General features: G+C 43.4%; 1 long non-coding RNA gene across 2 annotated transcripts in view; it reads left to right on the top strand.

Moving 5' to 3' along the window:
- LOC115084356 overlaps nt 1-13,012 on the top strand; it is a 30,708-nt gene extending 17,696 nt beyond the window's left edge. For both annotated transcript variants that reach the window (XR_003854528.1, XR_003854527.1), the window contains exon 3: nt 11,822-13,012. This is a non-coding gene — a long non-coding RNA (uncharacterized LOC115084356). The remainder of the gene's footprint in view (nt 1-11,821) is intronic.
- Nucleotides 13,013-13,271: the final 259 nt, after the last annotated feature.

The raw sequence follows: 13,271 nt of genomic DNA, 5'->3' as shown, positions 1-13,271 counted from the left end.
CTCTATGGAATCTGTGAACAGAGAGCCAAAATGCTTTGTGAAAAATGCATATTGAACACACCTAGGGGATCCAAAATTAGTATAGGATAGGGATACATAGAAACATGGAATATGACAGCAGATAAGGACCTCATGGCCCATCTAGTCTGCCCAGTTCTAATCTTGCTGCAGTGCCATACATCTGTTTGAACTTAGGCTCCCCTCTCAGTTCTTATAACCAATAGTCCTTTGGGCTTATCCCATTTTCTTGAATTAAATTACTATTTCTGTCTCTGCCAGTTCTCCTGGGAGGCATTCCATACATCCACCACCCTTTGCATGAAGAAATATTTCCTGATGTTGCTCCTAAGTCTATCATTTTGTAATATCATTATGTGACTTTTTGTTCTAGAATATTCTTGTCTTTGAAAGAAGTCACGTTGCCCTGATCAGCTGGCCCAAATGAGTAGCTTCAGTTCAGCTTTTGTTTCCTTCAGCAGTTGCAGCATGAGCTCTAGGACAGTCCTTAGCTCTAGGCCTTGCTGCCAGCTCTAAGGCAGGGAGATAAACTGGCCCAGCTGCAAGAAAAGATCACCACTAGAAGGGCAAGCCCCTTCATGAACAGTGAAAGAGCAGTTGTATGCCTTTGGGTCTCAGGATAAAGATTGTTAAGGTAACATGCTGAGGTTGTAACTTACACTTTGCTGATGTTATCATGTATTAATTATGAAGTAGTTTATTTTTTGGCTGTCTATTTTATGCCTGCTTATATTAGTATTATATATTTGAACTGTTGAATTTGGTTTCCTGTTAGTTACTTTGAGTAGTATTTTATACTAGAAAGGCAGGATATAAATCAAATTTGTATTCTATTGTATTATTTCTCCTCTTCTCTAGGGCAAGGGGAGTCTCAACCCAGTCCTCGGGACACACCCAGCCAGTGTAGTTTTCATGATGTCCACAATGAATATACACGAGACAGATTTATATGTACTACCTCTGTTGTATGCAAATCTGTCTCATGCATATTCATTGTGGATATCCTGAAAACCAGACAGGTTAGGAGGGCATGTCCCAAGGACTGGATTGTGAACCCCTGCTCTAGGGTATATATATTTAGATTCTTAAGTCTCATTTCAGAAGACTTTTGATTTAGACCCTGCAACATTTTCTAGAAAGGACTTTACCAGCAGGCCTAATGGTTCTAAATAGAAAAGGTTTGCCATCTAATATGAGAGCATGGCCCTTGATCCCTTCTCTTACCCACACAAAAACTCTTGAATACCTTCTGTCTATCAGAGACTAGCCTAAAAAACAACTCTGTTAGGGTTCAGTTTTTGTGGTGCAGTTTTTGGTGGCAATTTCTTCAGCCCACAGAGTCCATGAGCTCTAGGCCCTAGTGATTTATTACCCTTATACCAGATTTAAGCATTATACTCCCTACCAGGGTTACATTGACAACTCTTTAACATCGCATTTAGTTTTTATGGCCCAGTTCTATGGATCAAGTTGTCTTTGGTGGTTAGAGAAGAGCAACATTATTTGAAGTTTTGAGAGCAAGTCAAGCCCTGGTTATTTACCCAGACCTTAGGGTGATATTGGCTGGTATTTACTCTGGTGAGGGGGAGTTTATTGACTCTGCCTTAGGAAGAATAAAAAGACTGATGAATGGGTAGATTTGGTTTTAAATAGTCATTGGGAGGGAAGATTATTTTATTGTGTTGGATTTTATGTGTTTGCTTTGCAAGCATTATGTTTTGATTATTTTATATATTGTACTCTGCCATAATAGGGCTCCAAATGGTGGAAAATCAAATATGGCTAAATACAATTTTGATAGCTTTTTTTTTTTCTGCATCATGTCCACCCTGTCTGTAGCCATTTGGAAGTAAAGTGTCACAATATTCTGGGTGAGGACACAGCAATGACATATACAGAGGTATTATCATCTGTTTTCTTTCACTGGCTATGCCTGGCACAATCACCAGCGGTCTCTCTCCTGATCGATGCACATTGGCTTCCCACTTCCCATCATGTACTGCTCCCTAAAATTTCTGCACCCTAAATGCACCTGTTATGCACTTTTATTTTTAGTGTTGTCTCTTAACTACCAAGCACTCGGCTATTCCTCCAGCTTGCTTGGATCACATTTCATTCTGGCTGCTCCTTTAAGGGTGTTCACTCTGTTGCAGATCTTAGTGTCATCCTCATAGAGATCAACTTAACCTTCAGAACTCTCTGCAATGTTTCTCCCAAAGACACTGATCAGAACTGGCTCCAGGACCAATCCCTTTGACATGCCACTAATCTGAAATTAGAATTACCCACAAGGGCTCAATTTTGGAGTTGGAAGGGAAGATTGGGGATCACTTTATTTTAGGTAACCCTTTGTAGCTGTGAGTATCAGACTAAAAGAGAACCCATAACAGGGTGCATGAATATGTTACCTCAGAGTTAATGTTCCATTAAATAATTTTTGTTCACTAATATATATCTGCACTTAATAACTATCTCTGTTGAATACAAAAAAAAAAGAAAAATCCCTTCCATAGTAAGCTCTGAAAATGAATTATTTTTATATTGCTTTGCCCATCTGAAAACTATGGAATGTGGGAAGTTTATTAAGTTGACCTGGGATAGTAATAACAAAAGCCAGTCTCTAACCTGGTAAGTGCTTGCAAGCTTTTTATTTATTTTACGTTATTGCCAATGAGTGCATGGAAATGGAAGGCTATAGATTTCAGAAGCTGACCCATCCTGACAGAATGGTTTGGTTTTTTTTGTTGTTGTTGTTGTTTTGTTTTTTTACTGGGTTCTGAAATTCCATTGACAGAGCCTTCCAGGTATCACATAATGATATATTCATCCCGGTGCAGCACCAGGCACTTTTCCAACAGGGGAGACAAGACCAGGCTTTGCACCGGCCCGAGCTGACTGACTTGTGGTTTGGAGTCTTGCGCTGGAGATTAAACAGAGTCCATGGAAAAGGTTTTCTCGGCTCGAGTTTGACTTTCCCCCCAGCTTGTAGCTTTTGGCCTGGGCTCAAATTCTCTTCCATTCCCCTGCACTCGCCCCTGGGGCTCCTCTTCCCTCCAGCACAGCCGCTGGTCCCCTGCCAGCAGCGCCGACTTGCTCTCTCCAAGGTGTTGACAGAATGTTTTTCAGCTTGTACCAAAGGCCATGGATTTTCTGTCAGACTTCAAGATCGCTGGCCTGATAAACACGTCTGCCTCTAGCGATTGGCAGCATTCTTTTTGGAAAGGAAAACAAAGCGTGTTTTATATAAACAAGGAAAGTGGTATGAATAGCATGGAATAACAAGGCTGGGGAGATGCGGCCCAGTCCTTAGCTCTTGCACTCCTGTTGCTCTTTGTGTGTGATTTGTTGAAACTGCGTTTGCTTATCTAAATGGTTATGAAACAAGAAAAAGCCTAAGGTTGCTTTCTAACTGATGCACATTTAAAAAATATAGTAAATACTGTAAAAAATAATTACTGTGTAAGCACAGACTTCTGCTCTAACACCGCAGGCATTTTAGGAAGTCTTTTATAATTTTGTTTTTGTTTTGTTTTTTGAAGGCTGTGTGGTTGTGCAAGATTAAGCTGCACTTTCATTCGCTTTAGAACATAAACGGACATGATATAGTCACCCACGGCATGAGAAATATTCACCTCTCTAAATGAAATGTCTGTTTTTAGTGGGCCAGCTTCAGAAGAGACTTTAGTAGTTGGGAAAACATGATTAATTACAGCTGCAACATGAGAGCGGACGACCTGACTTGCTCCCGAACTGTCATTTTGTGGTACAGTAGGGCCTGATTTATCAGGAGTTTGAACCTATTTTGTGCTTATTGGGAGGAAAAAACACTTTTATAAATCAAGCATACTATTTAGAATTGTCAACGTGGAATTCATTGATTTTTTTTTTTGTGCAAGTCTAATATCTATATATAAATTCCAGGAAAATGGGTAGCATATGTAGAGTAATCTGATGCAGTTCATAGGTTTAAGCCTCTCCCCGCTTCCTCTGCTTGCAGTTCAGTCCCAGCTTTTTTTTGTGCTTTTAGATAGTGGCCAGCTTGTCCCCTGGGTATTGGCGCTGCACTACCCCAGGCACCTTCCAATCAATCTATAGCTTCCCCGCAGCCAAGGGCTAAGCACAGCCATCACGTTCTCTGCTTCAAACTATTTTCCCTTCTTGGGAATATGAATGGTAGGCTGAGCTCCTGCACATAGGGTTGCCAACACACACAGGCATACCGCATATGTTGATCCAGTCCTGGTTTTGCCCCATTATATAGAGGGAGTTGTAAAGCTGATTGTCCCATTGATTTCCCTTAGATACTCAGCTCTATGCCTGCAATGGGGCAAACCAGGATTGGATCAATATGTTTAGAAGACCTGGGGTGAGGTGACAACCTTAGAATGCATACGGGTTTCTGTGCTTTATTTTTATTTGGATTTATGATAACCAATGCCTAGACACTAGGAAATGTACAAAGGAACATCTATAATATAAAATTGCAAATAACAACAACAACAAAAACATAATAAAACACATGAAAGATAAACAAATCAATAGCGCCATAGCCAGTGGATCTTAACAACTCGTATGTTACATTTTGGCCAGTCATGGGAAGGCCCACGACCAGTCACATCACCCCCAATGCTGCCTGGCCCAGAATGCCGTCAGGACTTTCCCCGCAGAAAGGACGCCTCCGTGCCTCCCTGATTATGCTGTGCCTTCCCATAGGCACATGGGCGTGCATTGCTGTCCCTCGAATAAGCCTCACTAAGGAAAAGTCAACAGTGGCGCCTTCTGATGATATTGGCGCAGCTGGATATATTTAAACCCCAGCTACGCTCCTAGTCCTTCTCTCAGCAACAGGTCCCCAGCCTAGTCTGCAGAATGTGTTGCTCTTGTGTTTCCTTGTCTCGCTGCCTTGCCTTGTTGTGCCTTTGTCTCATTTGTGCCCTGGCTAGCCTTGTCCGTGCCTGGTTCCTGTCTTGTTTGCACCTTGTCTGTTCCTCTGTCTTGCCTGGTCTGCCCTGTCCCCTGGAGTCCTGTTTCTCTTGCCTGTCACCTGGTACTGACCTCTGCTACGGATCCGGACCATTCTCTTGCCTGTAGCATGGTACTGACCTTTGCTACAGACCTCAACCACTCTCTACTTGCTGCCTACCCTGCTCCTCGGCCTGGATCTGGTTACTGTCTGCCTGCAGCCAGCTCCTACCTTAGCCTGCCTCTGGACTTTCTCTATCCAAGTGCTCTTAAGGGACTCATATCTAATCCTGCTGGCCCCTGGAACCCAAAGGCTGAACCTGTGGGAAACAAGACTGGTACAGGTCAAACTCTTGTCCAGTCCCACTAGGGCATGTCCATCAGCTGTCGGCATGGGTCAAGTAGGTTTGCCTACTAGACTGCATCACCCATGTCCCAGCCCAAAGGCATACAACAGTATGAAACTGCAAAAACACTGCACTTGATGTAAAAACCTGCCAGGAAATATTTACAAATAGGCCAGTTTAAACAAGCAGATTTTCTGCAAAACCTTGAAGGTTTCTGTACAATCTATGAGATGCAAATGTTCAGGAAATGAGTTCCAAAGTGCGGAGCAGCGACTAAGAATGATCTTTCCCTTGTCTCAGCAAGGCAAGCCTGTTTCAAAGTTGGAATATATAGCATACCTCTCTGCGAGGACCATAGAGTGTTGCGCTGGAGGTGGACCCTTGGCCTGGGGCAGGATTGGTACGGTCCTCAAGGAGGTCCCAGAGGGCGCCTGCCGCCAGGAGGCGGAGCACACAGGGAGACAGAGGCAAGCTGGAGCTTCACCAATAACAGTCCGGGGTTTCCGCGGGTTGGGCCCTTGGGTACCCGGACTGCCTGTGCTTAGGTGGGCCTCGGAGGGTCTCCCGGAGAGGTGTGCCCACCACGAGCAAGGGTGCGCAGTTAGTGGAGAATAGGTGAGCTAGATCGGAGCAGAGTATACCAGAGACCACTGGAAGGGAACCTGAACTGGAGGTCCTCCGGACAGGATAGGCAGCGCCTAGTGGTCTAGCCTGTAGAAGGCCACAGCATCAAAGCAGGCAGGCCTAGTGGTCACGGGAGAAGCACATAGAGTGTCCGAGTGGAGCGCAAGGGTCAAAGCCAGTATATCCATCCAAGAGTGGTCAGTAGCAAGCAGAGGTCAGTTCCAGGCAGTGGTCCAAATGTGGTCAGAGGCAAGCAGGGGTCAATACCGTGAATCAGTCCAAGCGTGGTCAGAGGCAAACCAAGGTCAGTACAGAGTATCAGTCCGAGAAGGTACAACCTGGGAAGTGGAACAGAAACAGGATCGGACGCTGGAGCACTGGAAGGACCACAGGAACGCAGGAGCACTGGAAGACACAGGAACACAGGAATACAGGAGCACTGGAAGACACAGGAACAAAGGAACAAGTTCTGGAACAGGAATGCAGGAACACTGGAACAGGCAAGGAACAAGGAACGCAGGAAACAGGACGGCAACTAGCTTCTCAACAATGAGATGACCCGTTTGCCAAGGCAAGGAACTGGAGCCTGAGCCCTGCCTTATATACAGGGCTCAGGTGACGTCATCGTCGCGCGCCACAGAGGAGTTTCCCGCGCTTGGCCCTTTAAAGGGTTGGGTGTTCCGCGTGCGTGCGCCTAAGGGCGGATCCGACGTGAGGAGCAGTGCGAGGTTGAAGGCCCGGGATAGGCCACTGGACGCCGCGAATGCTGTGGGCTGGCTGCGGCTGCGTGGAAGGATGGATCAGGCCCTGCGGAGAGGAGCCCGATGTGAGCAGAGCCGGCCATGGCACCAGCGCGGCCGGGACGCGCAACATAGAGAGCGAGTAGGGTTATATTTATGTAATACATTAACAAAGGAAAGTATCCAATTTCAGCATATTGTGTACCGATAATACAGTTTTAAATTGAACAAAATGCTGTATTAGCAGCCAGTGAAAATCAGCTAGAACTGAAGAAATGTGTTCCCTAACATTCTTCCCTGAAATTAACCATGTGGTTGAACTCTGCACAAATTGCAACGCTTTCATTGTTGATGCAAGAGACCAATGTAAGTTGCTTTGAAGTGATTTAACTGAGGAGGAATTAGGGCTTATACAAGGAGACAAAAATCAGAATAATCCAATAGATGTTTTAATTTCCAAAAAACTCAGACCTTTAAAAGTCCAGATTTCACAACTGTTTCAATGTGTTGCTAAAAGATTAAATTGGAATCAATCCAAACCCTTAAGATTTTTACATAGGGGAGAATTGGCAGCAGAACATTATCAATAACAACTGAAGAAGGCAAAGATTGAGCATAAGGACGTGGGATTACAATTATCTCGGTTTTTGTGGTATTAGGTGCCAGTTTGCTATGGGAAAGCCAGCGTCTAATGGTGGATAAAGCTGAATTTAACTAACTTAACAGTGTTGTCCTGGCTGGACTGAATGCAGACGAAAAATTGTATGTCATCTGCATAAATTCTATTCCCTCACAGAGCCCTGCCAGCAACCTGCAAATTGGCACCATATAATTATTAAAAAGCAATGTCGACGGCAGGGTGCTGGGGGACTCCATTTGGTGCTTGCTGCCAGCTATTACCTGAAAAGACTGTTCGGAGAGAAAAGAACTGAATCAATTCAGAGCAACGCCAGTCATACCATGCTCCCTTAAACAATATAAGAGAATTTGGTGGTTTTTCATATCAAATACAGATGATATATCAAGAAGAACAAGAACAAAACTTTTGCCATATTCAATACCTCTCCTGAACATATCGAATAAAGAAACCACGTCTATTTTTGGTGCTCAGAACCTTTCTGAATCCAAATTGAAACGGATCCAGAGTAAGGTGTTCATCCAGAAAGTCAGTCAGTTGTCGCAGCACCAGATGTTCCATCAGTTTTGAAATAAAAGGCGGGGAAGAGGTTGGTTGGTTGATGGGTTGAGACCAGATTTCTTCAGCAGAGGTCTGACAGAGGCTTTTTTTTAAGAGATGGAGGAACAACATCTTGAGATAGTGCAGGGTGCAGCTGTATCCCTTGGGATCTTCAAAACCGCAATATCACAAATATTCAATGGACAAAAGGAAGAACTGATAGCAATAGCCTTTGACTCCTCGATTGCAGAAATGGAATCAAAGGAAGGCTGACGTGACTCAGGGTGCTGAGGAAGAACCAGACACCAAGTTGGACAGATGCAAAAATGGCCGATAACTTTGACATTTTGGAGACAACAAATCTGTAAATTTGTAAACTACTAGGGAAGAAACCGTGGTTAATTCTCTTCTAATTCACCCCAAAATCTCTTCACCTTTTTTCACCTCAGATAATTTGGTATAAGACTAACCTAATAAACTTCCATTGTTTATCCCAAGGCCCCACCCCACATGAAATACAACAAAAGTAACCTCACAGTTGGACCCAAAGAATAAGAGATCACCCAGATTTATTAAAAAAACTTCCTAACAATAAACAAAATCTATTTCATAATAGCAGACAAGATATATCATCATACTTCTTTATAATACATTTTCAGCAACCTCCAGTTTGATTTAAAAACCTTGTCACTGGCCACAATAATTCACAACAATATTCTCAGTGACTCCCAGTTTAAAATCAAACATATCTGTAAATTATAAGGTAATTTTTAGTATTCTTTTATCTTAAACTTATGACTACCTTTTAAATGTGTGATCAGCTGTGTTTTAAAATAGGAAAACAACATTTACAAGATCACTGGACTGGCTAGTACTCACGACAGATGCGTGCTTCCAGGGTTGGGAAGCTCACTGTCAGGAGCTGATGGTGCAAGGGCACTGAAGTGCAGAGGAGTCTCTCTGAAACATGAATCGGCTGGAATCCCATGCGGTCCGGTTGGCATGCTTGCAGTTTGGCGACAGGTTGCAGGGTTGAGTGGTCCAGATAATGTCTTACATTGCAATGACAGTGGCCTACATCAGTCAGCAAGGAGGAACCAAGAGCCAGCAAGTGTCGCAAGAAATAGCACAAATTAGTGAATGGGCAGAAGTGCATCTTCAGGAGATCTCAGCCTCTCACATTGCAGGAAAAGACAATGTAAGAGCAGACTTTCTCCGCAGACAGTCTGGATCCAGGAGAATGGGTGTTGCTAAACGAGGCGTTTCAGCTAATAGTGGATCGCTGGGGGCCTTCTGTTTTTGGACCTGTTGGTGACTTCTCGCAATGCGAAGGTTCCTTGATTCTTCAGTCGCAGGAGAGAACCAAAGTCCTTGGGCATCGATGCCCTCCTGCAGGAGTGGCTGGAGGGCAAGCTGCTGTATGCTTTCCCCCATGCCCCATGTTGGGCAGAATGGTTCAGTGGATGGAGAGTCACAGGAGGATAGTGCTTCTGGTGACACCAGATTGGCCCAGGAGACCATGGTATGCAAATCTGTGAAGGCTTCTGGTGGACTCTCCTCTCTGGTTTCTGGCGCACAGGAATCTGCTGTGGCAGGAGCCTGTTCTTCACAAAGATCTAACTTGATTTTGTCTTACGGTATGGCCCTTGAGAGGACTCAGTTGCTGAAGCGTGGATATTCTACTGCAGTGATTACCACCTTGCTCTGAGCGAAAACATTCTCCACTTCCTTAGCATACATACGTGTTTGGTGAGTGTTTGAAGCTTGGTGTACAGATCAAGGGGTTGTTCCTTGGTCAGTTAAAATCCTGTTCATTTTGGAATTTTTGCAGGATGGATTGAGTAAAGGGGTGGCCCTTAATTCCTTAAAGATACAGGTAGTGGCTCTTGCCTGTTTTCAGGGGTCAGGCAAATGGGGGACTCTTATTGGCTCATCCAAATGTGACCCGTTTCTTGAAAGGAGTGAAGCATCTTCATCCTCCTTTGTGGTTACCAGTGCCCTACTTTTTGACCGATGCGTAACCTCTCCTTACAGTTACTGACCTTGAAAACGGTGTTTCTTGTGGCAATTTGTTTGGCATGTACAGTATCCAAGCAGCAGGCCTTGTCTTGCTTGGAGCCATTCCTTCGAGTGACTCTGGAGGCAATATAGCTTTGTACTGTTCCTTCCTTTTTGCCAAAAATGGTTTCAGATTTTCACTTGAATCAATCCATTTCCCTGCCATCTCTGGACAGGGAAAGAGATGTGAAGGAATATTGCCTGTTGCTGCCCTTACATTTACATTTATTAGCATTTGTGAATCGCCTAACGCTAAAAAGGTCTAGTCGATGAACAAGAATACAATCATAAAAATAAATAATAAAATAGAAATCAAAATGACAATACAATAAAATAAAATAGAACAACCATATCGTGAGGTATTTGGAGGTTTCTAAACCTCTCAGGAAGACGGATCGCCTGTTTGTTCTCCACAGTGGAAGTAAACAGAACAAGCTGACGTTGCGGGCTACATTAGCTCACTGGATTAAGGAAGTCACAGCTGCGTATGTGGATGCTGAGCAGCTGTTGCCCAGTGAGGTTAGGGCTCATTTCACTAGGACTTAGGCAGTGTCATGGGTGGAGGTTAGATTGTGGTCTCCCATCGACATTTGCCGAGCTGTGACGTGGTCCTCTTTACACACCTTTTCCAGGTATTATCCTCTGGATGTGCAAGCCTGGGAGGATGCAGCCTTCACACGTATGGTTTTGATTGGTCCGTGGGCAGCCTCCTGCCCTGTTAGGGCGTAGCTTTGGTACATCCCACTTGTTCTGGATCCACCTGTCTAAATGCTAAGAAATGAGAAATTGCTACTTACCTGATAATTTCCTTTTCTTTAGGATAGACAGGTGCATCCACCTTCCCACTCTTGGCTGCTGGTGGGTTGTGCTATTGTGCTCCTGTGTGGCTGCGTGTTCCAGGGGTTACTGGTAAGTGTTAATCCAGTCTCTAGACCAGTGTTAATACATTCTTTGTCTGAGCTCAGTGTTTTCCTGTTGGCTGAGTGCTGGAATGGTTATCTGTTAATAATCAAGTTTTGTTAGTCTGTCCACAACTGGCTTTTGCAGAGAATACTGGCGGGTTGATATCAGTGCAGGGGTATATGTACTGTGATGTCAGCTTTGCTCCATCTCAATCTGCTGGTAGAGGTGCATAACCCACTTGTTCTGGATCTACCTGGCTATACTATAGAAAAGGAAATTATCAGGTAAATAGTAATTTCTCAATTTATCACTATCAATATGACCATATTTTAAGATGGGCTCAGGAGATGGTCCATTCTCATGCAAGTGTTGACAAATGGATATGAGAAGAAAATTAAAAAAAATGATTGGACCAAAGTATAGAGCAGAAGTAAATATCAGGATGGTAATTAACACAAAGAGATGTATTATTGAAACCTAAATCCAAAGTATGGCCTAATCTCTGAGTTGGTTTATGAATTATTTGACTCCATCCTAAGGATGTCATAGTATTGAGAAGTAAGCAACAAGCAGGTGATGGAGGAAGTACATCAACATGTAAATGAAAGTCTCTGAGAATTAACATGTTATTTACATTAGCCTTTCATCAAGTTAATTAGTCAAAAAAGGGGAATGATTAGATTGTAAGAGACCGACCGGGGGAGGGGACACAGTAGGAAAGAAAAATACTCAAGGCATCAGAAAAAAGCACTACTATTTCACATGGTGAATTACCATTGAGATTCTCCACATATATTTTCCTTAGTTTCTTAAAAATCATTAGGCCACCACCTCATCCCCTCTAATGAGGCCACAATACTATGACATAGCCAGATAGACAAAGCTAATTTAATAAAACTTGGTCTGAATCTAGTAACCAAGATTCAGTTAAACAAAAAATGTTTGGTTGTTCTTTGAAACTTAAGTCACATAACATTTTTTTTTCTTTATAGCTTAAACATTAACCAACATGAAGAAACTGATGGCTTTGAGGAACTATGAGTAACAAGACACAGGAATCAGACAAGGAGGCTGAGACTTACACATCTTACGATGAAGATTAAATAAATCGCCATACCTGCTTTGTTCCATAATTACCAGGATCACAGCTGATGCATAGACAATAGGCTTAGATGAACATGAATCTGGAGACAGGACCTCATTGGCCCTCATCACGCACGAAGTCATGCTCCTTTGTATGTGCCCCTCCTGAGCATGGTGTTTCCAGCATAAACTACCAGTTTTTGACCCCTCTGCACCGATGACAGTGGGAGGTGGACAGTAGGGGTCAGTAGGAGGTGGGGGTCCAGCCCCAGAGATGATAGCTGAGACTGTTGGAAAATACAGACAAGGAAGCACAATTGAAGCTTCTCTCTCAGTGGGGGCAAGAGGTGGAGGCAGCCCTGGTGACCCAGAGAGCATGGCAGAACAGTTCAGCAGAGGTGTTGTGACACATCGGTCTATTGCCAGGGAGCTGTAATGTCTCACGGTCTCCATGTTAGTGCATCCCTCAGGCACCCCTAATCCTGGCAGAGCAGATCATGGGAAGCTCCTTTGCCAAGGAGCTCCTGCTCTCTTTCCACTACTGAAACAGAATCACCAACTTTCTGCTATATTATGCCTATCTTTATTCCTTGGCAGCTTTCTACACTGCAGGAAAGGCCTCAGCCCTGCTTTACAGAAGGGGCTGTTTCTTTGGCTAGCAAGATGCTCCTGAGCAGTGGGAATTAAGAGCACACAGCAAACAGAAAAATCATCAGCTGAAATAAACTAGTTCAACTGTTTATCTTTTAAATTAATGTTTCATTGCCGATCAGGGATTCAATTGCATCTTAGTTTTTCAACATTAAAATTGTATACAGTCATATTTCAAAACTTTCTCTTCTGATGTTTTAGTGATTTCAAAATAATGCTATTTAAATATTTTAAGAAATCAAGAAGATCCGTATGTATAACATGATGCCTAGTTTCCTTCTTTGGTACAGAAATTTACATAAGGTTATAATAAATATTGTCTTAACCTTAATTAGATTTCTGAGTAATACATGCATCATTAAATAAGAACATAAGAAATTGCCATATTGGGTCAGACTAAAGGTCCATCAAGCCCAGTATCCTGTTTCCAACAGTGGCCAATCCAGGTCGCAAGTGCCTGGCAGGATCCCAAGGGGTAGATAGATTCCCTGCTATTTATCCAAGAGATAAGCAGTGGATTTCTGCAACTCTACCTTTAATAATGGTTTATGGACTTTTCCTCCAGGAACTTGCCCAAACCTTTTTTTAAATGCAGCTGCATTATTAGCTTTCACACACATCCTCTGGCAACGAACTCCAGAGCTTCATTGTGTGTCCCCGAGTCTTTGTACTCTTTGAAAGAGTAATCAACCAATTAATGTTTACTTG

Source organism: Rhinatrema bivittatum, chromosome 2 (assembly GCF_901001135.1).
Source record: "Rhinatrema bivittatum chromosome 2, aRhiBiv1.1, whole genome shotgun sequence".
In the NCBI taxonomy this organism is placed as follows: Eukaryota; Metazoa; Chordata; class Amphibia; order Gymnophiona; family Rhinatrematidae; genus Rhinatrema; species Rhinatrema bivittatum.
Note: the sequence above shows the minus strand (reverse complement) of the source record. Positions and strands in the feature narration are given on the sequence as shown.